This window comes from Gossypium hirsutum, chromosome A05, assembly GCF_007990345.1.
Source record: "Gossypium hirsutum isolate 1008001.06 chromosome A05, Gossypium_hirsutum_v2.1, whole genome shotgun sequence".
Taxonomy (NCBI): domain Eukaryota; kingdom Viridiplantae; phylum Streptophyta; class Magnoliopsida; order Malvales; family Malvaceae; genus Gossypium; species Gossypium hirsutum.
This window is the reverse complement of record NC_053428.1, coordinates 63,205,003-63,232,306: the sequence shown is the minus strand read 5'-3', so window position 1 is coordinate 63,232,306 and position 27,304 is coordinate 63,205,003. Positions and strand designations below refer to the sequence as shown.

Below are 27,304 nucleotides of genomic sequence, written 5' to 3'. Positions count from 1 at the left end.
AAGTGTCGCGCCAACCAGGTCATGCAGGGGCTAATGGAGATGACCCCATTCCTATGCCGCTCTGTCTAGTGCTAAATCACAAGGGTGATGAAATAGGCAAGGTCGATAACGTGCCCTTGCGGCATGCACCATAAGAAGTAGACGTCGTGGGTGTTGACGATGCCAGTGCTCTCTCACCTCGCTGTAATTGTGTGAGCTAAAATAGCATGTAAGTACCTCAAGGATGGTGGGAGAACTGATGCCTTAGAGCGGCTAGGATTGTAGGAGGCCGTGCCAGGGGCCAAAGTGTGCCAGCACTTCGTATAAGAGAAATGTATGTGGCAACTGAGAGCATGTAGTTCATTCTCCTCCTTGAACTCCTCCGTATATAAGCCTAGTGCAGCACCAAACTCTGGGATGCTTAGCTGGCGGATTAACCCACCTAAGCGAAACTAGACCATGCCAAGATCATCGTACCATGTCATTACGGTCTGAAGATGGAATGTTGTGCAGAGTTCCATTGTGAGCTCGAGGTATGTCGGCTCGATAATCCCGAAGAACAACTCCTAAAGGTCGATGGTTAGGAGAGCCCGAATCGCGTCAGCCATCTAAACTTGTTCTATGGTAGCCCAGTTGATGCAGCAGCCCACAATTAAGGGTCGGGCCCGAAGTATTTGAAAAAGCTCTTCTTGAGGCCCTCGGGGGAACTGTAGGAAAGGGTGACAAATTTCTGCGGTTGGACCCGCAGAAAATGACGCTCCCTTCCTCTTCTTCGAGGCTGGTATTGCAGTTTTCTTTCCACTTGAATGCGACATTGTGTACCTACAAGTGGAAACATCAATTCGTTTTTTTGATGAGTGGGCAATTTATAATATATAAAAGGAATACGACTAAATTTGAAAAGGAAAATGCATGAATAAATTCAGCCACAATTAAAGTAATAAGTTTAATAACCCATTTCGATGTGGCATGAGCATGGTGATATAAGTAAAAATGGCAAGGAATGGAATGCAAATTACTATATGAATGAAAAGAGATGTCAACACAATATGCATGATTATTTCAACTATCCTAGCCATGAATATTTACTTCTAACTAATTACATGAAGTGTAGGAATCATGTAATGAGTAAGATTTTAAACATGAGAAAGATGATAACTTGTTTGATAAATGAAATTTATGTGATTATCAATATAGAAATAACATGAAAAACATGGATTAATATGATAAATAGCATTATAAATCAGTGAAATAAAAGAAAAAGGAGTAAACAAACGCTAAGGGAAGAGAGTGGGCGTCGAGAATGGAGTTGTAGGCGGCTCACGGGCGTGGCAGAGGGGCCGTGTGGAGTTGTAGCGGCTAGGGTTAGGGTTCTTGAATGGGGAAGAAAGTGAATAATGCAGGGAATTTATAGATTTTGGGGCACACAGCCATGGCACACGCTCGTGTTCCCCAATTTCAGCCCGTGTGATTTGCGAATTTCAAATTTGGGAGCGTCTGACATTTAGTACATGCCCGTTGTGTGTGAGGTCACACGGCCGTGTCGCACGGCTGTGTCTAGCTTCGTTCGCTTCTCCCACGCCCATGTTGGAGAAATCTTTTGCCCTGTTTTCACACGGCCTTAAGCACACCCGTGTGCTTGACCGTTTCTCTGTGGAAACACCTGTATTCAAGATTTCTATTAGTAAGTTAGGAGTTAAATATCAAAATTTAAATAAATTAATGTTGTTAGTGCTCGAGTTGCCTCCCGAGATGCGCTTATTTATAGTCTAAGCTTGACTTACGTCTCCGTTTGAATAATCATGGTGGTTTGAGGAGTTTATTCTCCTCATTCCTGCTATCAATCTCATCAAAATAAGGTTTTAAATGGGTGTTGTTTACCTTAAAAGTGCCGAACTTGGGATGACTCACCTTCACCGTACCGAATGGAAAAATATTGAGTACCGTAAGAAGGATTTCCTCATTCGGTGTGGTAGTGACGATATGGGGATCTGCGACATTTAATAACACCTTATCACCAACCTTAAGTTGATTTGGAGAGGTATCAGGCTCGTTTTGGCGTAGTTTTGGTTTGTCTGGTGTTCTTGGTTTATGTGTCCACCATTCATCGAGTTCCTTGATTTGTAATCTTCAATCTTCATGAACAGGTCCTCTACTTTTTCCTAAGAATGACTCGTGTGCTTCATTCAGACTCATTTTCTGCAAAGTAGGTTAGACCATATTGTTAGTTTTAGTAGAATGGGTTAAATGATCACCTTCAATTCCTGATATGTTTCCAGAATTGCGAGCTTGAAGGGTGATTGTTTCGTCTCCCACCCGGAGTGTGAGTTCACCTGTGCCAACATCAGTGATAGTTTTAGTAGTTGCTAAAAAGGGCCTTCCTAGGATTAAGGGAGTGTTTCTATCCTATTCTATGTCTAGAACAATAAAGTCAACGGGAAATATAATTTTATCAATTTAAACTAGCACATCTTCAATAATACCTTTAGGGAATCTTATAGTTTTATCTACTAATTGAATGCTCAACCTAGTCTGTTTGGGTTTCCCTAGACCTAGTTGCTTAAACATTTTGTAAGGCATGACGTTGATACTAGCCCCTAGATCAGCCGATGCATAATTAATATCTAAACTACCAATTAAGCAAGGAATAGTAAAGCTCCCTAGGTCTTTTAGTTTGTTGGGTAGTTTATTTTGGAGAATGCCCCAGCAAACTGTGTTCAGTTCCACACGCGATGCCTCGTCCAACTTTCGCTTATTTGCTAAAAGCTCCCTTAAAAATTTCATTGCGTTTGGCATCTGTGATAGAGCTTCAATAAACGGTAAGTTAATATGTAAATTTTTTAAGAGTCTAAGAAATTTACCAAATTGTTCATCTGAGCGGTCTTTCCTTGTCGCGTTGGGGTATGGCACATGAGGTTTATATTCGATAGTCACTGGTTTGTTTTTATTATAATCTACCTCACCTTGACCTTTGCTTACCATAGTTTTGTGCCTCAATTCTGGTTCAGGCTCAACGACTCCTTCGTCATCTTGAATATTTATTGCGTTGAGTTGTTCCCTTGGGTTAGGTTCGGTATTACTTGGCAAACACCTTGTGGTCGTTCGGAGATTATTTTTGAAAGCTGGCCTATCCGAGTCTCGAGCCCTTGGATTGACGCTTGTTGATTCTTAAGTGCTGTCTCAGTGTTCTAAAAATGAGTTTTTGACACTGATATAAACTTTGAGAGCATCTCTTCAAGGTTTGGCTTCTTTTCCTGTTGGTAGGATGGTTGTTGGTAGCCCGGAGGTTGTTGTGGTCTTTGATTTCCTTGACCGCCCCACAAGAAATTTGGGTGGTTCCTCCAACCTGCATTATAAGTGTTACTATATGGATTGTTTTGAGGTAGAGGATTATTACCCATGTAGTTTAATTGCTCGTTATCCATGTTATGGCCATAAGGTTGGTATCCCGAATGGTTTGTTCCACCACTACTTGCTTTGCACTGCATTACTGGGTGAACCTGTGAAGAATTAAGAAAACCATCAATCTTTTATTTAAGAGCTCTACCTGATTAGAGAGCATGGTGACAGAATCGACGTTATAAACGCCGGCTGTTTTCATTGGCTTTGTCCTCATGACTTGCCACTGATAGTTATTCAGTGACATCTCCTCTATAAACTCATAGGCACCTTTCGGTGTTTTATTATTAATGGTTCCACCCGCTGCTGTGTCAACCATTTGCCGAGTCGAAGGATTCAGACCATTATGAAATGTTTATACTTGGAGCCAAAGCAGTAACCCATTGTGAGGGCACCTTCTCAGAAGGTCCTTGTATCTCTCCCACGCATCGTATAGTGTTTCTAAATCCATCTGCATAAAAGAAGAGATATCATTACGTAATTTAGCCGTTTTAGCTGGCGAAAAATATTTTAGTAAAAATTTTCAGTCATTTGTTCCCAAGTAGTAATTGATCCTCGTGGTAACGAGCTCAACCACTATTTAGCTTTGTTCCTTAATGAAAAGGGAAACAACCGAAGACGAATGGCATCATCAGAAATGCCATTGATTTTAAATGTATTGCATAGGTCTAAAAAGTTGGCTAAATGAGCGTTGGGATCGTCATCCTGCAAACTATCAAACTGAACAAATTGCTGTATCATTTGAATAGTGTTAGGTTTTTATTCAAATGTATTTGCAGCTACAGCAGGTCTAACTATGCTCGATTCAGTTCCTGTTAAAGAGGGTTTAGCATAATCATACATAGTACGTGGAGCAGGATTTTGATTAACCACAATTGCAGGAGGTACCTGATTGCCTTGGTTTTCAGCCATCTCTTTGGTTGGGAGCTGAGTATCATCTTCTTGCTCGTTCTCCATGTATCTTAAGCTTCGCCTTATTTCTCTTTTTGTTTCTATGTACTGTGCGATCGATCTCTTAGTCAAAAAGTAATGGTCCCGACAGGTTTCTTCTAGTAAAAAACTATGAAAACCTTCCAAGAGAAGGAAAAAGTAAGTTAATAAATAATAAAATTAAATTAAATTGCAAGAAAAATAAATGGCTAAAGTAATAAAAATTAAGCGTTCCTAATATCTTAGTTCCCGGAAGGGCACCAAAAGCTTGATCGCGTTATTTCATGATAGGTTTTAAATATCTATACTTAATCATTCTTGAAACTCAATATTATCGCGATGTAGGCAAGTGTACCTATCGAACAGAAGTATAGTTTTATCACGACCGGATTGTCGAACCCAAAAGAACTAAAAGTACTTGTAATGACTATCTTTTTATTATCTAGCCTAAAAATAATGGGGTTTTGTTTTAATTAACTAATTATCTAAAATAAGAACTCACAGTGAAAAGAATTGGGGAATTGCTTTTGGGAAAAAATCGATTGACTTAAGACAATACCTAAGGAAAAATCTACCTAAACTTTACTTGTTATTCTAGCTTCGAATTGGATGATTTATTCATTCAACTTGTTACGTAGAGATCCCTAAGTTATGTTATTATCCTTGTTCAAGACTAATAACGTCTAATCCCTAGATTGAATAACTGAGACTTTTCTCTAATTAACACTCTAGGATTGCATTAACTCGATCTATGGATCCCCTTATTAGGTTTCACCCTAATCCGGCAAAATCTTGTCACCCTATGTCTAGGCGCGCAATCAAATCCGCTTAATTATGATAAATGTACTCTTAGCCAGGGTCTATTCCTCCTTTGAATAAGAGCTTATCTTGAATCAGTATCCTGGGATATCAAAACAAGAATTAAGAACACATAATTAAGAACAAGTTAAATATTTATTATACAATTCAGAAAATAATAACAAGATTTGTCTTAGGGTTCATTCCCCTTAGGTATTTAGGAGATTTAGTTCATAACTAAATGAGAAAACATCTTAGAAAAATAAAGAATACAAAACATAAAGAAAACCCGAAACTTCTGAAGGGAAATTGAAGAGAGATCTTCAGTCTTGATGATGAATCCGGCTTCTAAAATGAATCAATCGGCTTCTTTGGAGTAATTCTTTACTCCCTATTCTGTGTGCCCCCTTTTCTCCTGTTCTAGGGTGTATTTATAGGCTTTGGAATGCTTATGAGCCCTCAAAAGTGGCCTTTTCCGAATTGAACTTAACTTGGGCTCGGCAGGGACACGCCCATGTGTGATTACTTCAGGTCGTGTTCAAGCTTGTTAGAATGGCACCGGCGTGTACTATACCCGTGTGAGTCGTGCTTCGATTCTGCCAGATTGACACGGCCGTGCTATACCCAAAATTTAGGGCCTTACAATTCACCCCTCCTTACAAAAATTTCGTCCCTGAAATTTCTAACTATTTGAACTATTGCCCATACAGACTACCCCATTACGCTCCTGCTGCGCACTCAAATTCCAAGACACTACCACATTTAACCTGAGTGTTAGCACAATCAAAATGCACTTGATACTTAACCAATTAATCCATGCCCAGAATTAAGTCAAATTCTCTACAGGAAAGTTCCATGAAATCTACCAAGAAGATAACTCCCTGGTCCTCCAAATGCATATCTGCTCTACTGGACTCAACAACCTTACTCATAACACTTTCCACCATTAAACCCGAGGTCTCAGGTATAGTACAAGTTATATTTAGGAATACATAGATGCAACATCAATCAGTGCGGCATAAGCTGCACTATGGATAAATAACGTACCTGTATCAACATTTGGGGCTTCTCCGTCCTCTCGGTGACATGTAGCATAAACCAGTACTGGCTGCCTTGCCTCAATATAATCAGCACCTCTGCCCTCTGCTCCACAACCACAGCCCATACCATTTTTACGCCTGGCCTGACCATGACCTCTTGGTGGCTGCTGAACACCTTTCTGTACATTACCCAAACCAGTAGCTTGCATCTGCTCGGGCCTCCGTGAACAATCCCTAATATGGTGCTCCACAGATCCGCACTCTAAACACTTCTCTGTACATTACCCAAACCAGTAACATGCGCCAATCCTTCTCCAGTAGTCACCTTAATGGCACCTCCCACACTCTGCACAGGGCTACGGTCCAGTGACAGCAACAGGGATCTCATCTCTAGCTAGCCCATCCATTCTAGGCTTTTTCTTAGGCCTCAAAAATGGGCATGAGGGTACCGAATCCCTCTTGTTCCTACCTCTTTTCTTTTCACGGTTCTGGCGCTCAACGCTCTTCACATCCTAGGTGATCTTTACCTTGTCCACTAAAGTAGCAAAATCTCACTCCCTCTGTGGAGCTATCAAAACCTGTAGACCATTTTTTGAGGCCATCTTCAAAACAAACGCAATGCTCATATTCAGTTGCCATCATCCCAAGCGCATAGCGGCTAAGTCGTAAAAATTCAGCTTCTTACTCAGCCACTGTCTTATCTCCTTGAGTTAAATTCAGAAATTCCCTCCTACGAGCATCCACATAACTAGCGCCCACATATTTTACTTGGAATGCAGTCTTGAAGAATTCCTAATTCAACCGGTCGAGCTGAGTACCCACTTTAACTATAAGCCTCCACTGATAGGCTTCATCTCGTAACAATGACACAACACCTTTTAGTTTCTACTCGGGGGTGCAGTCAAGGTCATCTATGATCCTTCTCGTGGTCTCTATCCAATATTCAGCCACATTAGGGGCAACTCCAGCGATACCCCTAAAAATCTCAGCCCTATTGGACCTCAGTTGTTCCATTACCGACCCACGGCCCACAATACCAGTATTAGGCCCAGCGACCCTTTCCAGAATCCTCAACATCGCTTGGGACAGTGCGTCGTCCCCAGCTATTCGATTTTGAGACCTTGTCTCAGCCATAGATGAAGCTAGAGCCTCTTTGACTTCTTTATTAGGCTGGTGTCTAGAAGACGAAGACTTAGCCCGAGCACCACCACGGCTTCAGCCGTGGCCTTTACCACGAGTACCTCTAGTGCTCATTACTCAATCGTGCTCTTATCTGTATTAAAATTTTTATGCCAGTCAGTTTATTGTTCCTGTGTTCATTACAGATATCTTATGAACGATATTATCTCAGAGTTTGTTTTCGCAGTTCGCAGTCTTGCTATGGTTCACAGTCTACTCTAACTAGAGAGTTTCAGCATAGTTTTACTACCTAAGTAGTCTTAGTAATGACATTCCAATAAAATTCTTTCTGTATACACAATCAGAAGACTTACAGGATCGGCACGGAGACTCGGTATACCACTTCTTCAGTAAAACATTTCCAAATCACTTTAAACCATTTGTAACAATTCTGTTAAAATTTCCACGTTTTTGCAAAAGCCCAAAATCCACAGTCGCGTTTTACAACCTAGCTCTGATACCATTAAATGTAACACCCCAAACCCAACCTAGACATTATGGCTGAATCTGTGATGTGACATTGGAGTGTTTTTCCAAAACATAAATTGAAAAAAATCTTTTTTTCATAAAAACTTATTTAGTTTCAAAATAAAAGGTTAGAACGACTAGTTGTTTGAGAAAACTCCAGTTCTTTAAGAAAAATATAAATTATACTAGTTTCTCAAATTTTAAAACAGTGTTTGTAGTAGAAGCTTTTAAAACATATGGCATATGCGTGATGATTTCAGAAAAACTTTGGTTTGTGCTTTCTTGAAAATACGAGTCCTATTACTAACAGGTAAAGATTAAAGTAATTAAATCTCCAAATTAAAAAAAACTTTAAAAATACCTTATTACATAACGAAAACCCAATATCAAATAAAATCTAAATTATAGTATTTTAAGTAAATTAACTACGTCGAGTGGCCACCTTCGAGGCCTCCATCGCCTCGATCTGTCTAAGCTTGGGGATTTCCTGCACGGATAATAGATGGGTGAATTTATGAAAACTCAATGTGTAAAATCCCATAAAAGTATACAATCAGAGTAAACACAATTTGGGCCTAAGCCCCCAATTTTAGTTAGGGGCCTTAGCCCCTCTTTCAGTAGCAGTAATAATCTGGGCCTAAGCCCATTTCAGTACCAATGGAAGTTTAGGCCTTAGCTCATTTCAGTACAGTATGCAAGCATAGAATCCTACCCAATCCATCTGCTACACACCATCTCCATACCAGCCCTACACACCATGTGGGGATAAAATCGACCCAGCCAACAATACACATCAAGTCGTACCGATTTCGGTACTAAAACAGTATTTACAGCAAAGCTGCGGGTAATAGGCTTATAGCCCATCAGTACACTTCTTCCAAAATCATATATCCCACCCCATGTAATGCAACATAATATCATACGTGTATGTAGAAATGTTATGCTCAAAAGCAATCATACATAATATAGGGGTATTTCAGTCAAATTACCTCACAGGGGTATATTAGTCATGTCATTAGTATAGGGTCTAAGTTTACTTACCGACCTAACAATGGGTCCACAGTCGTCTCAGGCGACCCGTGCAACCTTAATAGTCAACCAATGATAATGGGCCTATAGCCCATATTGCGGGCCCATGTGGGCCCATCACTCATATGGCTCACATAGCCCAAAATGGCCTTAGCCACGTAGTTTACACCGCTTAGCCCACAATTTGCCATATTTTGCACGATTTTTTTATGTGGGCCCACAAGCCTATTCGGCCCGCACGGCCCAGTTCGGCCCATCATGGCCCAATATCATTTTGGTCCATGAGAAAGCTCATGGCCATCTCATCGCCCACACGGCCATATTTTGTTACATGACCTACCACACGGGTGGCCACATACTCACGTGGTGCCGACAGCCCACTTTTCGGCTTTTCGACTTTTGTTGTTACACATCTAATGGTCGTGTTGTACACACACCTGTAACAAAACTATAGCCTCAACATTTCCAAGATCAAAGCACCTATGATTCACAACAACAACTCCACCATTAGTTCATATTTACGGTTAATCCAAAACCATAGTATCGCAAATATTTTATCCGAATCATCGCTACTTACTAATCGAACTATTGCAGAACCCCTCTTGCTCCAAACCCAATAAACTCTCTCCAAAGCTTTAACCTTTATAAAATAGTTAGACGATTCATCAGAAGTTATAAACCCTTATCAATATAATTACTACTTAAAGTACTTACCACGAGTGAAAAGATCACTTGTTGTGAAAGAACAATCGGCCTAACCCCTTGACTATGGAGATCACGCCTCTAGCAATATTTAACAACCACACAGTTAAGTGATAGCCATTAAAGTGAAATAAAGGGTGAATGAGAAGGATACATTCAGCCCACAGAGAAAAAGAAATTGACAATTCTTGAGAAGAAGACTAACCAATAATCAGCCAAGACCCCAGTCTAGATGCCACCTAAATAACCAAAAGGGTATTCAGTTTTAGCAAGAGAAGGTAGTACGACTGATTGAGAGAGAAGAATTGACCATAAATGCAAGAGGTATTCGGCCAAGAACTATTCGACCTAAAGAAAAAATAATGTTGAAACAAGGTCTTCAGCTTGCAAAACACAGTATAAGGATTCAGCCAACACAAAAGAAGAGCAAAGAAGAATCGATGGAGAGGGAAGTGCTACTTAGGAAATTGGCCAAGTTGAGACAGAGGAGAAGGCAAAATCGGAAGAAAAGAAAATAGGAGACATAAGAAATTAGTCAAGAATGAGGGGAAATCAGCTGCACCCTTGGAAAATTTTTAGAACTACTCAAAACCAAAAGAAGAGAAAACACCAAACGAACTATTTGAAAACCTAAAAAGTAAGGAGAGGACTGGGCCTCCCACTAGATTATGATCGAAGTTTTGCCAACAAAAACCCCTTTATTCGATCAACAAAACTTCCATTTACTCCTCCACACACCCCTACCCAAACGGAAACTCTATGTGCCAACAGTCTGATTTCGGCACAACACCTCCAAACCACTCAAATTCCTTAATTTCCTAACATTCATCTCCTTAGATTCGGCTAACAACCAATCTATTCAAACCTGTTCAAACTCTTGGTGTTTCAGTCATATACAACTTCCTCCCATGGCCAGTAGCAAAAACAACTTCCATTTGCGTAAGCAGGGATTCGAAGCTCAGACCCCTTGCACACTCCACACGCCACTCGTCAATAAACTAGCAGGCTTTTTATTACAAGAAAAAACCACATTTATTTAAGAAGCCTACTGACTAGAGATAAGGTTTTAATCAATTAAAATCAAAGTTTTGCAAAAGCCAAGGCTTGAACTCAGGACTTCTTAAACACTTCCCAGAGCACTTAACCACTGAAACAAACAAGCATTTGTGTCACTTTCTTACACAACTAAATATTTGAGTGTAGTCTCCTAACTGCACCCACTCAAGGCTTAAAACTTCTAGACCCAAAATTTAGGGATTTACAAATTATATGTGTTTATTTGTCATTGAATTGTTATAAAAGTTGAAACAAGTAATTATGAGCAAGAATCGACATAGTAACGACATCTAAAAAACCCGTACGAACCTTAGGAATACTATAGAATACGGATGTCATGACATTAGGTTATCGAGATGTGATTACATGTAAGACCATGTTTGGGACATTGGCATTGTATTTTCATTACGTGTAAGACCATGACTGGGACATTAGCATCATATTATGATTCCATGTAAGACTCTTTCTGGGACAATTGCATCGATATATGATAACATGTATGACCATATCTGAGATATGGCATTGTGCGAGCTTATATGATTTTCAAGTATCCTTAACAATTCTGAATGGTTCATTGGGAAAAGTAAAGTTGAGAAAGAATGTGTGAATGAAATACGTTAGGCAAGTATGTACGAGATTCATGGAAGTATTGAAAAGGGGAAATATTTGATGAATGTGATTAAGATATTGAATATGTGTTCAATGAGAAAGGTTTGTGAACTTGTATGTGTTTAGTTATGCTTGGCATATTTGAATTGATATGTAAATATTCATATGATGACTTTATTTATATATGGCTTACTAAACTTTTAAAGCTTACTGTGTTTATTTTTCACTATTTTATAGATTATCAAAGCTAGCTCAGACTCGAGGATTATAGGGAAACGTCATCACACTATGATCATCTCGTTAGTACTTTTGAAGCTTTTTATATATGGTATATGGCATGTATAGGCTAGTGTTATCTTGATATGTTTTGAGTTATTATTTTGAGCCATGAGATTTGCCTTGTAAATGTTGGTATGTATTTGGACATTTAAGTTAGCTTAAATTATGTGTTTGATAAGTGATATTTGTGATTTATATAATGCATTATGTGTTGGCTTGTTTGGTATGGTTATATGGTTGCTCTTTTACGTAGTTGTAAGTTGAAGTATTATTGTTTGGAAGTTGGTATAGTGTAGTTTGATTTTGAGATGATGATATGGTATGTTTTGTGACATGAAATAGTTGATAAGTTGATAAGGAAATTCATTTGGTACTTATGTAAGCTTTGATGATTTTGGCATAATGATTTAGTATGTTTTAAATATGGAAATTAGTAGTTGAAATGGTTGGGGATAGATGGCATGAAATGTGTATGAAGCTTTGGTCACTTATATATGTATAAAATGGTGCAAATTTGATGTGGTATAGGTATGCTTGAGGAGGGTGAGAAATGTGGCTTATTCCAAGCCTATTTTCACTCCACATGGCTGAGCACACGGGCGTGTGGCTTGACCATGTGTGACATATGGCCTTGGTACATGACTGTGTGTCCCTTAGGGTACCCTTTCAAATTAAGTCAGTATACCCTATAGGTTTGACACGGCCTAGACATATAGGCGTGTCGACTGGCCGTGTGTGACTCACGAGCTGGCACAGGAGTGTGTGGCTGGTTGTGTGACCCAAGTCAGTAACCCCTCCAGATTTTTCATGACCAAGGCACACGAGCGTGTCACCGGTCCTGTGGTGCAAATCAGTATGTATGCCCTGTTTTCACCCAGCCTGTGACACGGGCATGTCTGGTGGCCATGTGAGGCACACGACCTGTTCACACGGGCGTGTGACCCTTAAATGTATAAAAATTTTCTAAGTTTCTCAAAGTTTACAAATGTTATCAGTTTAGTCCCGAACCACTTTTAAGCATGTTTTAAGGTCTCGTAGGACCTTATAAAGGACAATGTGGATGACTTGAATGGATATTAATTATGAATGCGTAAATTTATGTGAATGATGTGTATTATCCAGTAATGCCTCTAACCCTATCCCGGTGATGAATACGGGTTAAGGGTGTTACAGTACATCTTTGAGATTATCAGATTGCACGGGGTGCTAGTTTCTATTATTCGGATAAAGATCCGCGAATTACATCACGATTTTGGAAGAAATTACAAAAGGCTTTCGGTACATGGTTGCATTTTAGTACTTTATTCATCCTTAAACCGATGGTCAATAAGAGAGAGTGATTCAAATTCTCAAAGATATGCTTCGTTGTTGTGGTTTAGAATTTGAGGGCAATTAGGAAAAATATTTACCATTGATTGAATTTATGTATAATAATAGTTATGAATCGAGCATAAAGATGGCACCGTATGAAGCTTTATATGGTCGTAAATGTCGAACTCCATTATACTGGACCGAGCTTAGTGAGAAAAATAATCATGGGGTTGTTTTGACTAGGAAGACTGAAGAGAAAGGGAAAGTAATTCGCGACAGTTTGAAAGCAATTTCAAATCGACAGAAATCATATGCAGATTTGAAACATAAAGATATTGAATTTCAAATCGGTGACAGATTGTTTTTGAAAGTATCTCCATGGAAGAAGATTCTTCATTTTGCTCATAAAGGAAAATTGAGTCCGTTATTTATTGGACGATACGAGATTATCGGGAGAATTCGGCCAGTAGCTTATTGACTTGAGTTATCGTCAGAACTTGAAAAGATCTAAAATGTATTTCATGTATCCATGTTAAGACAGTATCGACCAGATCTATTGCACATAATTTCTCTGACAAAGATTGAAATTCAGCCCGATATGTCGTATAATGAAGAACTAATCAAAATTTTGGCCCGAGAAATTAAAGAGTTAAGAAACAAAAGCATAGCTTTAGTGAAGGTTCTTTGGAAAAGTTACGGTAACAAAGAATCTATGTGGGAATTCGAAGAAGCCATGAGAAAACAGTACCCTAACCTATTTTTTGGTATGATTTTCGAGGACGAAAATTCCTAAGCGGAGAGAGTTGTAACAAGTCGTTTTCGGTGAAATCAAAATAGTGTTTTGGGACCACAAATTTGAAGTCAACATATTTATTTTATTACTATTTTAATTTCTAAAACATGTTAGTAGTTTAGTATAAAAATTTTGTTAAGAAAAACCGCGTAAAGTGTAAAAGTTGCATTCTATTAGATAAAAGTGTCTAACAGCTATAGAACTTAAAGTAGAGGTCCTTATGTAGTAAATAGACCATTAACATTAATGGTGCACAAAGATGGACATCATATAAGTGATTTTTAATGGTTAATTAAAAGGTTAAATTAGTAATTTAGTAAATAAGGACAAATTAAATAAAAATAACATGGTGATCATATTTTTCCATCTTCTTCCACTGATTTTGCAAAGGAAGGAAAGCCATTAAACCTTACTAAGTTTGGCCATGGTATTTTTGAGTGCATGGTATGTATTTTTACACAGTTTTGAATGATTTCTATGTTTTTGGAATCGTTGTAACTTAATCTAGCTAGCCCAAGGACTAATTTGCAAAACTGTTAAAATTCTAGGGTTTTTACCATTGATGAATTTGTATGTGTTTTGATGTTTGATGATAGAAAATGAATGGTTGTTGTTAGATAAACAACATTTGTTAAGTGATTTTGGTTGAAAATGTCAAATAGGGATTAAATTGAGAAATGTGAAATTAAGTGGTAAATGTGAAATAATGAAAATTTTGGGCTGCTATGAGTCTATATAGAATTTGGCTAGCATGGGTTTGGATTAAATTGCATGAATTTTCATTTTATGAGATAGGGACTAAATTGTAAGAAGTTAAAATATTAGGGGTAAAAGTATAAATTTGTAAAAATATGTATTTCGAGTTGAATTGAATAGAATGAATACTAAATGGATTGAATTTTTTTATTTAGATCAAGTTAAGCCTTGTATGGATCTAGAACGAGGAAAAGATAAAGTTTTGGACTACTCGATCCATTTCGTCATTTTTGTGATCAAAGAAAGTTCGTATGTTAATAAGCGTTAAATTATTTGTAATTTAAATAATTTATCATTACATTATTGATGAATATGACTTCATGGATATACTCGATGATGATTTCGCAATATATGAGATTCCGACTGAACCTTAAGAATAGGTAGGATACAAATGACATGTCATTAGGGGTTACCGTGTTTTGGGTCTGGTTCATACCTTCTACCGATGGCTAAGTTTTTTAGAATGTGTTGGGGTTACTCATAAGCTTGTGTGAGCAGCACCTGTAGCTACGTCTTGACCGTCAGCTTGTGTGAGCAGACCAGTGATAGCTCGAGAGTGAGCATTTATATGAGATATGAGATTGAGATGGTTTTGACCATGTATTGGCACTTAGTATGCGAGATTCCCGAGTATTCGATGGTATTCCAAATGGTTCAATGGGTATATTGATGTTATGAAAGAACAAGAGATCGATATATATCATTATAGGTATGTATATGAATCATAAAAGCATTAAAGCTATGAAATTTGACAATTTTATGTCTAACCTTATGGATGAATATGTGTTAGGTTTGTGGATTAAATTGAGTTGCATTATGCCATGTTTAATTACTTAAATTATGATTATATGGTAAGTTGTACTTATTAGCCATATGAGCTTACTAAGCTTAATAGCTTACTTTGTTTACTTTTCCGTGTTTTATAGTGATTTTCAAAGCTTGCTTGGGTTGGAAGTCGTCGGAGATCTCATCACACTATCCAACAGTTTTTTTGGTACTTTTGAACTTTAAGTAGTGTGGTTATATGGCATGTATAAGTCTTTTTGGCTAGTGTAGCCTTATGTCTTGATGAATTTTGGCGATTTGAATTGGCTTGTAAGTAGTCATATGTTTTGATAAGTAAATATGTATAAATTACCCTTTTGTATGTGGTTTATAATTGCTATATGGATGCCTTATTTTGAACTGGTAATTAGGTAGCAATTGGTTGAAATTGAGAATGTATTAGCATGCTAAGTATTAAGCAATATAATGCATATATGAAATTGACCATTTAGGTGATTCATTGAAAGTGATTTTGGTATGTTTTAAAATGGAAAATTGTGATCTTTATGAGCATTAGAGTTGTTAGTATTGGTATTGTATGATTCAGACTTGGTTGAGATTGGTTTAATTCCCAATCGATGATTTGGTCATATGCTATTTGTTGTGTTTAGGTTAATGCAACTTTGGGTGAGAAATAAGGCTTGGAAAATGACCTATTTTTTCTAAACAGGCAGAGACATATGACGTGTGTCTTAGCCGTGTGTAACACACAGCCAGGTGACACGACCGTGTGTCCCTTGGTACTTATTTATAAATCAAGTCAGTAGTTTCCCACGGGCATGTGGACTAGCCGTGTGGCACAAGTCAGTATACCCTTTAGTTTTTACATGGCCAGGCGCGTGTGAGGCCATTTGGAATGGTACACGAGCTACTCACAGGGGCATGTGGTTGGCCGTGTCACCTAAGTCAAAGAGTTACGTGGGGTTGGACATGGGCTGGGACACGACCATGTGGTCCCATTTTGAATGTCCACACGACCTGTGACACGGGTGTGTGTCCCCTGCACTTTGTAAATTTCTATGTTTTTCTAAAGTATTCAATTTAGTTCTGAACCACTTCTAATGCTTGTTTTAAGCCATGAGGGCTCGTGTTATGGACTATATGACTATATTTTAAATGACTTCTATTTGAATTGAGAAATGTATTTGAAATGTATGAATATTTAAGAAATAAGCCTGGTAATGCTTCATAACCCTATTCCGGTGACAGGTACGGGTTAGAGGTGTTACATTTGGTACTTTTATAAATAAAGAATAAAATACTATAAAGGGAAGACTTTTAGAAATTTGATATGGAAACTGAATCAGATCTGAACATGGATGGTTAGCTTCCGTCGGTAGTCATAAATAATTATTGCTTCAGGTTCCTTATTCAATTAACTAGTGATTACCCCAACATGATCTCTTGATCTTCCACTAAAATAAGGAGTCAACAAGAACTACTTATCTCTCAACCTCACAGTTCAAACTGGTTCAGGGCTCAAGTGTTCACGGTTAGGCCATACCAATTTTGGGTTAATGCTCACCTAGATGACTTCCTAGGATCGTCGAGTTTAGGGTTTAAGTTCTTCCTCTCCCAAACAAATGATCCACTAAGAAAACCGTACATAACAATCAATTAATCATACCTCCACTCGCTAATCCCCCAAAAGAGAATTAGTTCCTAATGGATCTCAAAAACATAATAAACTTGATATAAAAGATAAACATTAATAGAAAATCAAGAGACGAAGGTTTAAGAGAATCTTGAATCATATTTAATTAAAGCACGAAATCCACAAAGAGTTGATGAGTTCCACAAATTAGATCTAACAATAAATGCAAAACTAAAAATAACCTAAAGTTTAAGAAAAGGGAAAAAAACTAAAAATTAAAACTATAAAGAAAATTATAAAATATGAAAAGCCATCTATAACAAGTGTTAAATGAGCCTATTTATAGAGTTAGGGTTGTAGTCGTCCTCAACCCTCGGTCAGTTGACGCTATTGTGTTTAATATTTTATTGTGTAGAACAAAATGCCCTTGGCTTGTATGTATTTCTCATGTAGGACCGGTGTCATGACACCTTAGTACCTATGTCGTGGTATTGAAGGTAGTATGCTTGTATTTAGGATAGCTTCAGAGGTGTGTCGCGACATGAAGACAGTCTTGAATTCTTGCTCTCTACTCCCTATGTTCCGACATCAAACTCCCTATGTTGCAACACAATGACCAGTATTGAGTTGGTACACCCTCTAAAGGTCTACTACACACTCACAAAGCATATTAGCTCACCCTTCAGCCTCATTCAGCCCCTAAATTCAATAAAAATACTAAATTTAAACTTTTTATTAAATGTAAATGAAACTAGGAAAACTTAATTAAAACCTAATAAAAATGATTGTATTCAAGCTCCTGAAATGTGAAAACTAGTTTAATATGCTACATCAAATTACGACAAATCAAACTCCTTTGCACTTAAGCCATTGCTTGTCCTCAAGTAAAGCAAATAAAAGAAGTAATTAAAAGATGACCCTTAAGCAAGTATGGTACAAATGTTAGCTTTGGAGCACAAGATTAAGCATTTCATATTTACACATAATCTTGGCAAGATATATGATAGACTTACCACTTTTGATATCAAACACCTTAGTTCAGTATATTACAAAGCATACAAACATAAAATGTTTTAGATGTAGGGATCCATCAATAAGTTATACAGGTAATTTCATTATCCTAGCAGAAAACAAATAATCGAAAGTGCAATTATTTAATATGATGTCAATTTGTAAATAAGAATAGCTAGATCACATAGGGCTTTTCGGCTTGTAGTATTTTGAGGCTTAGGAAAAATATGGAATTTAAGAACATTAAGCATCAAACAGTTTCAAGCACAAAAATAGTTTGACATATTATATTGTTCCCTATTCTCCCCTGAGTGACCCTTACCCGCTCACAACCTTATTTCTCCATACAGGAAGTTACAACATAATACAATAATTATGGCTAGCTCATAAGTTTGTGTGCACTAATGAATGCATCGTTCTATTTTTGGTGACTTTATCACTTTTCTTTCTGCTTTTTCACTACATTTCTAAGTCACAAATGCTTTTACTTTCAAGATATTTTTCTACTCATTTTTATTTTCCTTTTGAAAATTTCTTTTTCTACAGTATTGTCTAAGCTAAAGATAGTGAACCAGGAAGCTCACTAAGGCAGGAAAGGAGAAATCACGGCAAGACTCATGGAATGAGTACTATGACTATATAATCGTGGTGGACCTAACAAAGTCCTTCAGTAAAGGGGAGTTGGTGAAAGTGTCCTAATAAACCATAAATTATACATATTTTTACCCCATGTTTAATGCATTTTATGGATGATTTCTCATTCGAATTAGTGAATTCGATGCTCCTAATGCTTTAATTTCATGTTTTGTACATAGGAGAGCACCAAGAATTAAAAGAAGACAAAAAGGAGCAAAAAAGGGACAAAACGGACCAAATTAAGAAGATGACACGGCCTAAGCCTTGCCACACGGGCAGCTCACATGTCTGAGTCTTTCGAGGGTGTCGACCAAGGCTTTCATGATTCACATGGCCTGACCATTGATCCACACGACCGTGTGCAATTTAATAGATCGAACACGGCCTGGCAAACATGTCACGTGGCCGTGTCGCACGTGCCTGTCCCTGCCGAGCCCAAGTTAAGTACAAATCAGAAAAGGCCACTTTTAAGGGCTTCTAGGCATTCCAAAGCCTATAAATACACCCTAGAAGAGGAGAAAAAGGGGGACAGACAAAATAGGGGTAAGGAATTACCCTAAGGAAGCCGATTGATCCATCTTAGAAGCCGGATTCATCATCAAGACTGAAGATCTCTCCTCAATTTCCCTTCAGGAGTTTTGGGTTTTCTTTATGTTTTGTATTCTTTTTTCTTCTGAGATGTTTTCTTATTTAGTTATGAACTAAGTCCCCTAAATACCTAAGGGGAATAAAACCTAAGACGAATCTTGTTATTATTTTCTGAATTGTATGATAAATATTTAACTTGTTCTTAATTATGTGTTCTTAATTCTTGTTTTGATATCCCAGGATACTGATTCAAGACATGCTCTTATTTAGAGGAGGAATAGGCCCTGTCTAAGAGTACTTTTGTCATAATTAAGTGGAGTTAATTGTGCGCCTAGAAATTTTTCCGGATTAGGGTGAAACCTAATAAGGGGATCCATAGATCGAGTTAATGCAACCCTAGAATGTTAATTAGAGAAAAGTCTCAGTTATTCAATTTAGGGATTAGACATTATTAATCTTGAATAGGGATAATAACATAACTTAGGGATCTATACGGAACAAGTTGAATGAATAAATCATCCGGTTTGGAGCCAGAATAACAAGTAAAGTGTAGGTAGATTTTTCCTTAGGTATTATCTCAAGTCAATCGATTTTCCCAAGAGCAATTCCCCAATTCTTTTCTCTGTGTGTTCTTAGTTTAGATAATTAGTTAATTAAAACAAAACCCCATTATTCTTAGGCTAGATAATAAAAAGACAGTCATTACTAATACTTTTGGTTCCTTTGGGTTTGACAATCAGATCTTGTTAAAACTATACTACTGTTCGATAGGTACACTTGCCTACATCGCGATAATAGTTAGTCTAGGTTTGATCTTCATTATAAATATTTATTACTTGTTACGAATCACGCGATCAAGTTTTTGGCACCGTTGCCGGGGGACTAAAATATTAGGAACGCTAAATTTTTATTACTTTAGCCATTTATTTTTCTTGTAATTTAATTTAATTATTATTATTTATTAATTCATTTTTTCTTTCTCTTGGCAGGTTTTTATAGTTTATGACTAGAAGAAACCCGTCAAGACCATTACTTTTTGACGAAGAAATCGATCGTACAATTTGTAGAAATCAAAGAGAAATAAGGCACAACTTACGATACACGAAGAACAAGCAAGAAGATGATACTCAACTCCCAACCGACAGATGGCTGAAAACCAAGGCAATTAGCTACCTCCTGCAATTGCGGCTAATCAAAATCCTGCTCCACGTACTATGTATGATTATGCTAAACCTTCTCTAACAGGAACTGAATCTAGCATAGTTAGACCTGCTGTAGCTGCAAATACTTTTGAATTAAAACCTAACACTATTCAGATGATACAGCAGTTTGTTCAGTTTGATGGTTTGCAGGATGAAGATCCCAACGCTCACTTAGCAAATTTATTGGAATTTTGCGATACATTCAAAATCAATGGTGTTTCTGATGATGCCATTAATCTTCAGTTATTTCCTTTTTCATTGAGGAACAAAGCTAAACAGTGGTTGAACTCGTTACCACGAGGGTAAATTACTACTTGGGAACAAATGACCGAGAAAGTTTTACTAAAATATTTTTTGCCGGCTAAAACGGCTAAATTACGTAATGATATCTCTTCTTTTGTGCAGATGGATTTAGAAACACTTTACGATGCATGGGAGAGATACAATGACTTACTGAGAAGGTGCCCTCACCATGGGTTACCGCTTTGGCTACAAGTACAAACATTTCACAATGGTCTGAATCCCTTGACTTGACAAATGGTTGACGCAGGTGCTGGCGAAACCATCAACAATAAAACACCGGAAGATGCCTATGAGTTTATAGAGGAGATGTCATCGAATAACTATTAGTGGCAAGTTATGAGGACAAAGCCAACAAAAACATGCAGCGTTTATAAAATCGACTTAGTTACCATGCTCTCTAATCAGGTAGAACTTCTCAATAAAAAATTGATGGTTTACTTGGTTCTACGCAGGTAGACCAAGTAATGAGGTGTGACTCAAGTGTAGGAGGTGTGCATACAGAATATCAATCCTTCAATCCCACAACCGAAGAGGAATAAGTCAACTATATGGGTAACAATAAGTTTAAATCTCAAAATAATCCATACATTAATACTTATAATGTAGGTTGGAGGAACCACCCAAATTTTTTATAGGGCAGTCCAGGAAATCAAAGACCACAACATTTTTCGGGTTTTCAACAGCCACACTATCAACAAGAGAAGAAACCGAACCTTGAGGAGATGCTCTCAAAATTCATATCAGTGTCAGAAATCCATTTCCAAAATACCGAGACAAACTTAAAAATCAACAAGCATCAATTCAATGACTCGAAACTCAGATAAGCCAGCTTTCCAAACTAATCTCGGAAAGACCACTAGGAAATTTACTTAGTAATACCAAATCAAGAGAGCATGTCAAAGCAGTTACACTAAGGAGTGGGAAAGTGTTAGCGGAATCTGAAAAGAAGTTAGCACAAAAAGCCATGGAAAGCGAAAGGAGGGAAGAAAAACCCGAAAATAGTGACAAACTAGTGCTAGAGGAATATACACCATCGGTTCTATATCCAGCAAAATTAAAAAAGATCGCATTGATGCACAATTTGGTAAGTTTCTTAAACTTTTTAAGTAATTACATATCGACTTACCTTTTATTGAAGCTATCTCGTAGATGCCTACATACGCAAAATTTTTAAAGGAGCTTCTAACAAATAAAAGGAAGTTCGAGGACTTATCTACAGTAGAACTCAACGAGGAGTGCTCCGCCATACTCCAAAATAAGCTGCCAACCAAACTAAAAGATCCAAGAAGTTTTACTATCCCTTGCTTAATTGGTAATCTGAATATTGAAAAAGCACTAGCTGATTTAGGTGCTAGTATTAATTTGATGCCATATAAAATGTTCAAACAACTTGGTCTTGGGGAACCTAAACCCACTAGGATGAGTATTCAATTAACTGATAAATCTGTTAAATATCCTAGGGGTATTATAGAAGACGTACTTGTAAAAGCAGATAAATTTATATTCCCTGTTGATTTTTTTGTACTTGACATGGATGAATATGTGGAAGTACCTTTAATTTTAGGGTGCCTATTCCTAGCCACTGCTAGAGCTGTGATTGACATGGGTGACAGTAAATTGGTACTTAGAGTAGGTGACGAGGAGATGATATTTAAAATTTACAATGCTATGAGATTCCCTAGGGAACAGATGATTCATGTTATTTCATTGACTCTATTGATCATATTACTCAAGACTCTTTTCCGGAAATTGTACAAAAGGAGACGACAGAACCGTATCCAGCTCAAGACGAGGAGATAGGTGAGGAACCTAATAACCCTCCGTCAAGACAAGTAGAATATAAGGGTATTAAGATAAACGATGAACTTAAGCAAAAACCCTCTATTGAGGAGCCTCCCAAACTGGAGCATAAACAATTACCAAGCCATTTAGAATACGCATTCCTTGGAAATAATTCTACATTACCAGTTATTATTGCTTCTAATTTGTAACCCAAGGAGAAAGAGAAATTAATCCAAGTATTAAAAGAACATAATAAGGCCATAGCATGGAAAATTTCTGACATTAAAGGAATCAATCCTTCTTTTTGCACCACAAAATTTTGATGGAAGATGAATACAAACCGTGTGTGTAAGCTCAAAGACGTCTGAACCCCAACATGAAGAAAGTTGTAAAAGTCGAGGTAATTAAACTTCTAGATGCTGGAATTATTTATCCTATTTCTGACAGTTCTTGGGTAAGTTCAGTGCAGGTTGTCCCCAAGAAAGGAGGCATGACGGTTGTAACCAATGAGAAGAATGAATTAATCCCAACAAGAACGGTTATAGGGTGGAGAGTTTCCATAGACTACAGGAAACTGAATGACGCCACAAGAAAAGATCACTTCCCCTTGTCATTCATTGACCAAATGTTAGAAAGATTATCTGGACACATGTATTACTGCTTCCTAGACGGACTCTCTTGTTGCTTCCAAATTCCAATAGCTCCTGAAGATCAAGAAAAGACGACATTAACTTGCCCATATGGTACGTTCGCTTATCGTAGAATGTCTTTTGGATTATGTAATGCTCCTGCCACTTTTCAGTGATGTATGATAGCCATATTCGACGAACTCGTGGAAGATATCATGCAAGTCTTCATGGATGATTTTTCGGTATTCGGTAACTCTTTCCATCTCTGCCTTAAAAATTTAAAACGAGTTTTAATAAGATGTGAGGAAACAAACCTTGTGCTTAACTGGGAGAAATGTCACTTCATGGTTCAAGAAGGTATTGTACTTGGGCATAAAATTTCTAGTAAAGGGATTGAGGTGGATAAATCTAAAATAGAAACAATCGAAAAATTATCACCCCCTAGTTTAGTTAAGGCTATTAGAAGCTTTTTAGGACATGCTAGTTTTTATCGAAGATTTATTAAGGACTTTTCTAAAATAGCTAAGCCTTTGACTAAATTGCTAGAAAAAAATATACCTTTTAACTTCGATCAGGAATGTTTAGAAGCATTTAATACTTTAAAGAATAAATTAATCGATGCTCCAATCATAATTGCACCTGATTAGAACTTACCATTTGACCTAATGTGTGATGCAAGTGATTTTGCAGTAGGTGCAGTATTGGGACATCGAAGAGACAAGCATTTTCAACTTATCTATTATGCTAGCTAAACCTTAACGGCTGCACATGAAAACTATACTACTACGAAAAAAGAGTTGCTAGCTGTGGTTTTTGCATTTGATAAATTTATATCATATCTCATATTGTCTAAAGTTGTTTACACTGACCATTCCCACCTTCGCTACGTTTTAACTAAAACCGATGCAAAACCTCGACTCATTCGATGGATTCTCTTATTGCAAGAATTCAACTTGGAAATTCAGGACAAGAAAGGAGCTGAAAATCTCGCGGCTGATCATCTGTCCAGGCTTGAGAAACCTAATCCCATAGAACTAGATGACGTGGAAATAAATGATTCGTTCCCTGAAGAACAATTTTTCACTATATCTAACTCCGAGGTTCCTTGGTTTGCAGACATCGCGAATTTTTTAGCTGCTAACATTATCCCAAAAGGGTTAACACACCAGCAAAAGAAGCGATTCTTTAATGATGCGAAAAACTACTTTTGGGACGATCCATTCCTGTTTCACAGATGTGCAGATCAAGTCATCAGAAGATGCGTTACAGGATCAGAAATATAAAAAATATTGGAACATTGCCACTCAAGGCCAACCGGAGGACACTATAGTGGAACTGAGACTGTAGAAAAAATACTTGAATCAGGTTTTTATTGGCAACATATCAACGAATAGGTAACATATCTAAATGTGATGAAATGCCTCAAAACTATATGCTTTCTTCTGAAATATTTGACGTGTGGGGTATCGATTTCATGGGCCCATTCCCCAGTTCATTTGGAAATAAATACATCTTAGTAGCAGTTGACTACATGTTCAAATGGTATAAGCTCAAGCTGTACCTAATAATGATGCTAGAGTGGTAGTACGTTTCCTTAAAAAATCTTTTTGAGATTCGGAACACCTAGAGCAATTATCAGTGACAGGGGTACTCATTTTGTAATACCCAATTTGAAAAAACCCTTAAGAAATAAGGAGTTCATCATAGAACAACCACCCTATACCATCCTCAAACTAATGGACAAGTTGAAGTAGCAAACCGAGAACTCAAACGGATCCTTGAAAAAACAGTAGAATCAAATAGAAAAGACTGGTCAACAAAAGTAGACGATGCCTTCTGGGCTTACAGAACAGCTTTTAAGACTCCTATAGGGACATCACCTTACAGACTTGTTTATGGAAAAAGTTGTCATCTACCATTCAAACTAGAGCATAAAGCTTTTTGGGCTATTAAATTTCTAAACCTTGATCCTGAACTTGCAGGAAAAAAATAGGTTGATGCAGCTGAACGAGTTAGATGAATGGCGAGCCAATGCATACGAAAATTCACGCCTATACAAGGAAGCAACGAAGCGGCGTGCCATGGCGTTCATTTAAAGTAACGCAAACAATTTGAAGTTGGAGATCTCGTCTTACTATACAACTCAAGACTCAAATTATTTCTCGGGAAACTAAAATCACAATGTTTAGGACCCTTCGTAATTCAATCTGTTCATCCCTATGGAACAATAGAGGTAAGTCACCCATCATACGGTACTTTTAAAGTAAATGGACACCGTCTTAAACTTTATAATGGAGAGGATTTTAAAGTCGATGGAGAGGAGCTACAACTCCACAAACTGCCATCAATATAAACAAGCGCTTCTCAGAAGGCAACCCGAGTACTACTGATTTTAAATTATTTTAAATTCAAGGTTTAAACATTTAGGTCACTAACAGAGTATTTGAAGCATAGGTTCTCAGCTTCACATAGCCAATAACACGGTCGTGCTTAAGGTTGTGTGACCAACACGGAGGGAAACACGGCCGTACGATACGGCCGTGCGAAGACAGGGTAAATGATATCCCCAAAACATGGGATGAGATAAATCCCCACGGTCATGCGACATGGCCGTGGGTGAACTTGATAGGTGAACACGGGCGTGGGAATAGAGAAACATGGGCGTGCCAGGGGCAAGGCTCAATTCTGTTTCTTCAACACGGGCGTGAGACACGCCTGTGCCGTTAAACCGTGGACAATAATACACGGGCGTGGTACCCTAACACATGGGCGTGGGAGAAGCGAACAAAGCTAGGCATGACCGTGCGACATGGCCGTGTGCCATACACACCCAAGATACACAGGCGTTGGATAATAGCCGGGCACGACATAAATTACAAAATTCAAAAAACACGAGCTCACCTTCAGAGTACACGGGCGTGGCCCTAGGCCTTGTGCACCTCCCCTATATAAGCAAATCACTGTTCATTTTCTTCATCCTTTCAAAACCCTAGCCGAAATCTCCCCTTCTCCACTCCCTAATCCCTATTTCAGCCACCATTCCCCAGATTTTCACTTCACTAACCCCCAAACCATCCTAAAATCCACTTACCCTGCATTAATCCTCACTTTCCCATCTCTTTTTCCTCTCCTATAGTTCCCACGAGGGCTCCAAGAAGAGCTCTTCCAAATACTTCAGGCCCGACCTTTAGCCGCAAGCCGCTACATCGACAGGGCATATGTCTCCACAAGGCATCTCGAGCATGCTTAGCATGAGGATGATCGAGAGGTGCCAAGGAACCTCTGTTCCCCAGTATCATCTCGCTCAATCTATCTAGGAGGAGGCCTACGAGGACATTCCTGATGATGTTCCCCCACAGCACGAGGACCCACTGACTCAATCACCACTACTCTCTCGTCCAGTTCATGCGACAGCTTCATATGCTGTCATCTCTGAGCGCCTCACCCGATTCGAGCATCAGTGTTTTCAACGATTTGACAACATTGATGCTACTCTGCAGTAGATTTGTCAGCAGCTTCACATCTCATCGCGAGTCCCACCTCGTGGACCATCCAGCGATGAAGATGTTTAGAAATATTTATTTCTTATTTTATGTTTTTAATTTTTACTGAAATTAATTTTTATTTTTATTAGATTTTAGAAATTTTATTTTTAATTATTAAATTTGGTTATTTCTTTTTGAGTAATTATTCTTCCTAATATCCCCTAAAAAGTTCCTAATTTTATCACTATTATATAGAGCTCTTAAGCTCATCGTCACATAGGAACTAAAACTCCACCGGGAAAGGACTTATGGCCTAATAAACCTCTATGATCACCGGAGTATCCTCCTCCACTCTCGAACTGATCCCTCTCCAGAACTCCAGTTCGAGGAATTCATCATACAGGAAGTTTCACTTCTCTCCTTATCTTATTTTTATACTTTAATATCTATCTTTGTACATTGAGGGCAATGTACATCTTAAGTGTGGAGGGGGGTATTGATTTCATTATCAAAAAATCCCTGAATAATCCTCTTGTTCTCTTGAAAAAACTCTCATATCATATTTAGAATAAATTTTAATTAATTTATGATTTTGATTGCTATATCTTGAATTAAAACATAAGGATTTATACATTGATTATTTAAACTTTAAGACAATAGAGAATCAAGCATGATGAGTTGATTTTTAAGAATTCAAAATCTTAGGCTGTTTCCCCAAGTTTAGGTATTACTTTGAATTGGAATTCACGAGTCTAAACATCAAAAAGCCATAATTTTTGTGACATTTTTGAGCTTTTTGAGCATATATTCATCCTTTCATGCTCCATTTTATTATTGCTTTGAGTGCGTCAATATTGAACTGTTATTTTAGAAATTACTTGATTATGCATGTCGAGACCACACCATTTGATTTGATATATC

The 27,304-nt window shown here is 37.8% G+C and overlaps 2 non-coding genes across 2 annotated transcripts; one reads left to right on the top strand and one right to left on the bottom strand.

Annotated features, from left to right (window-relative positions):
• The first annotated feature begins 3,755 nt into the window (after positions 1 to 3,755).
• Positions 3,756 to 3,862, top strand: LOC121230149 (small nucleolar RNA R71). The gene has a single exon (XR_005928101.1). It is a non-coding gene; the product is annotated as a small nucleolar RNA R71 (small nucleolar RNA).
• Positions 3,863 to 20,556: 16,694 nt separating this feature from the next.
• LOC121229936 (small nucleolar RNA R71) lies at positions 20,557 to 20,663 on the bottom strand. The gene has a single exon (XR_005927887.1). It is a non-coding gene; the product is annotated as a small nucleolar RNA R71 (small nucleolar RNA).
• Positions 20,664 to 27,304: the final 6,641 nt, after the last annotated feature.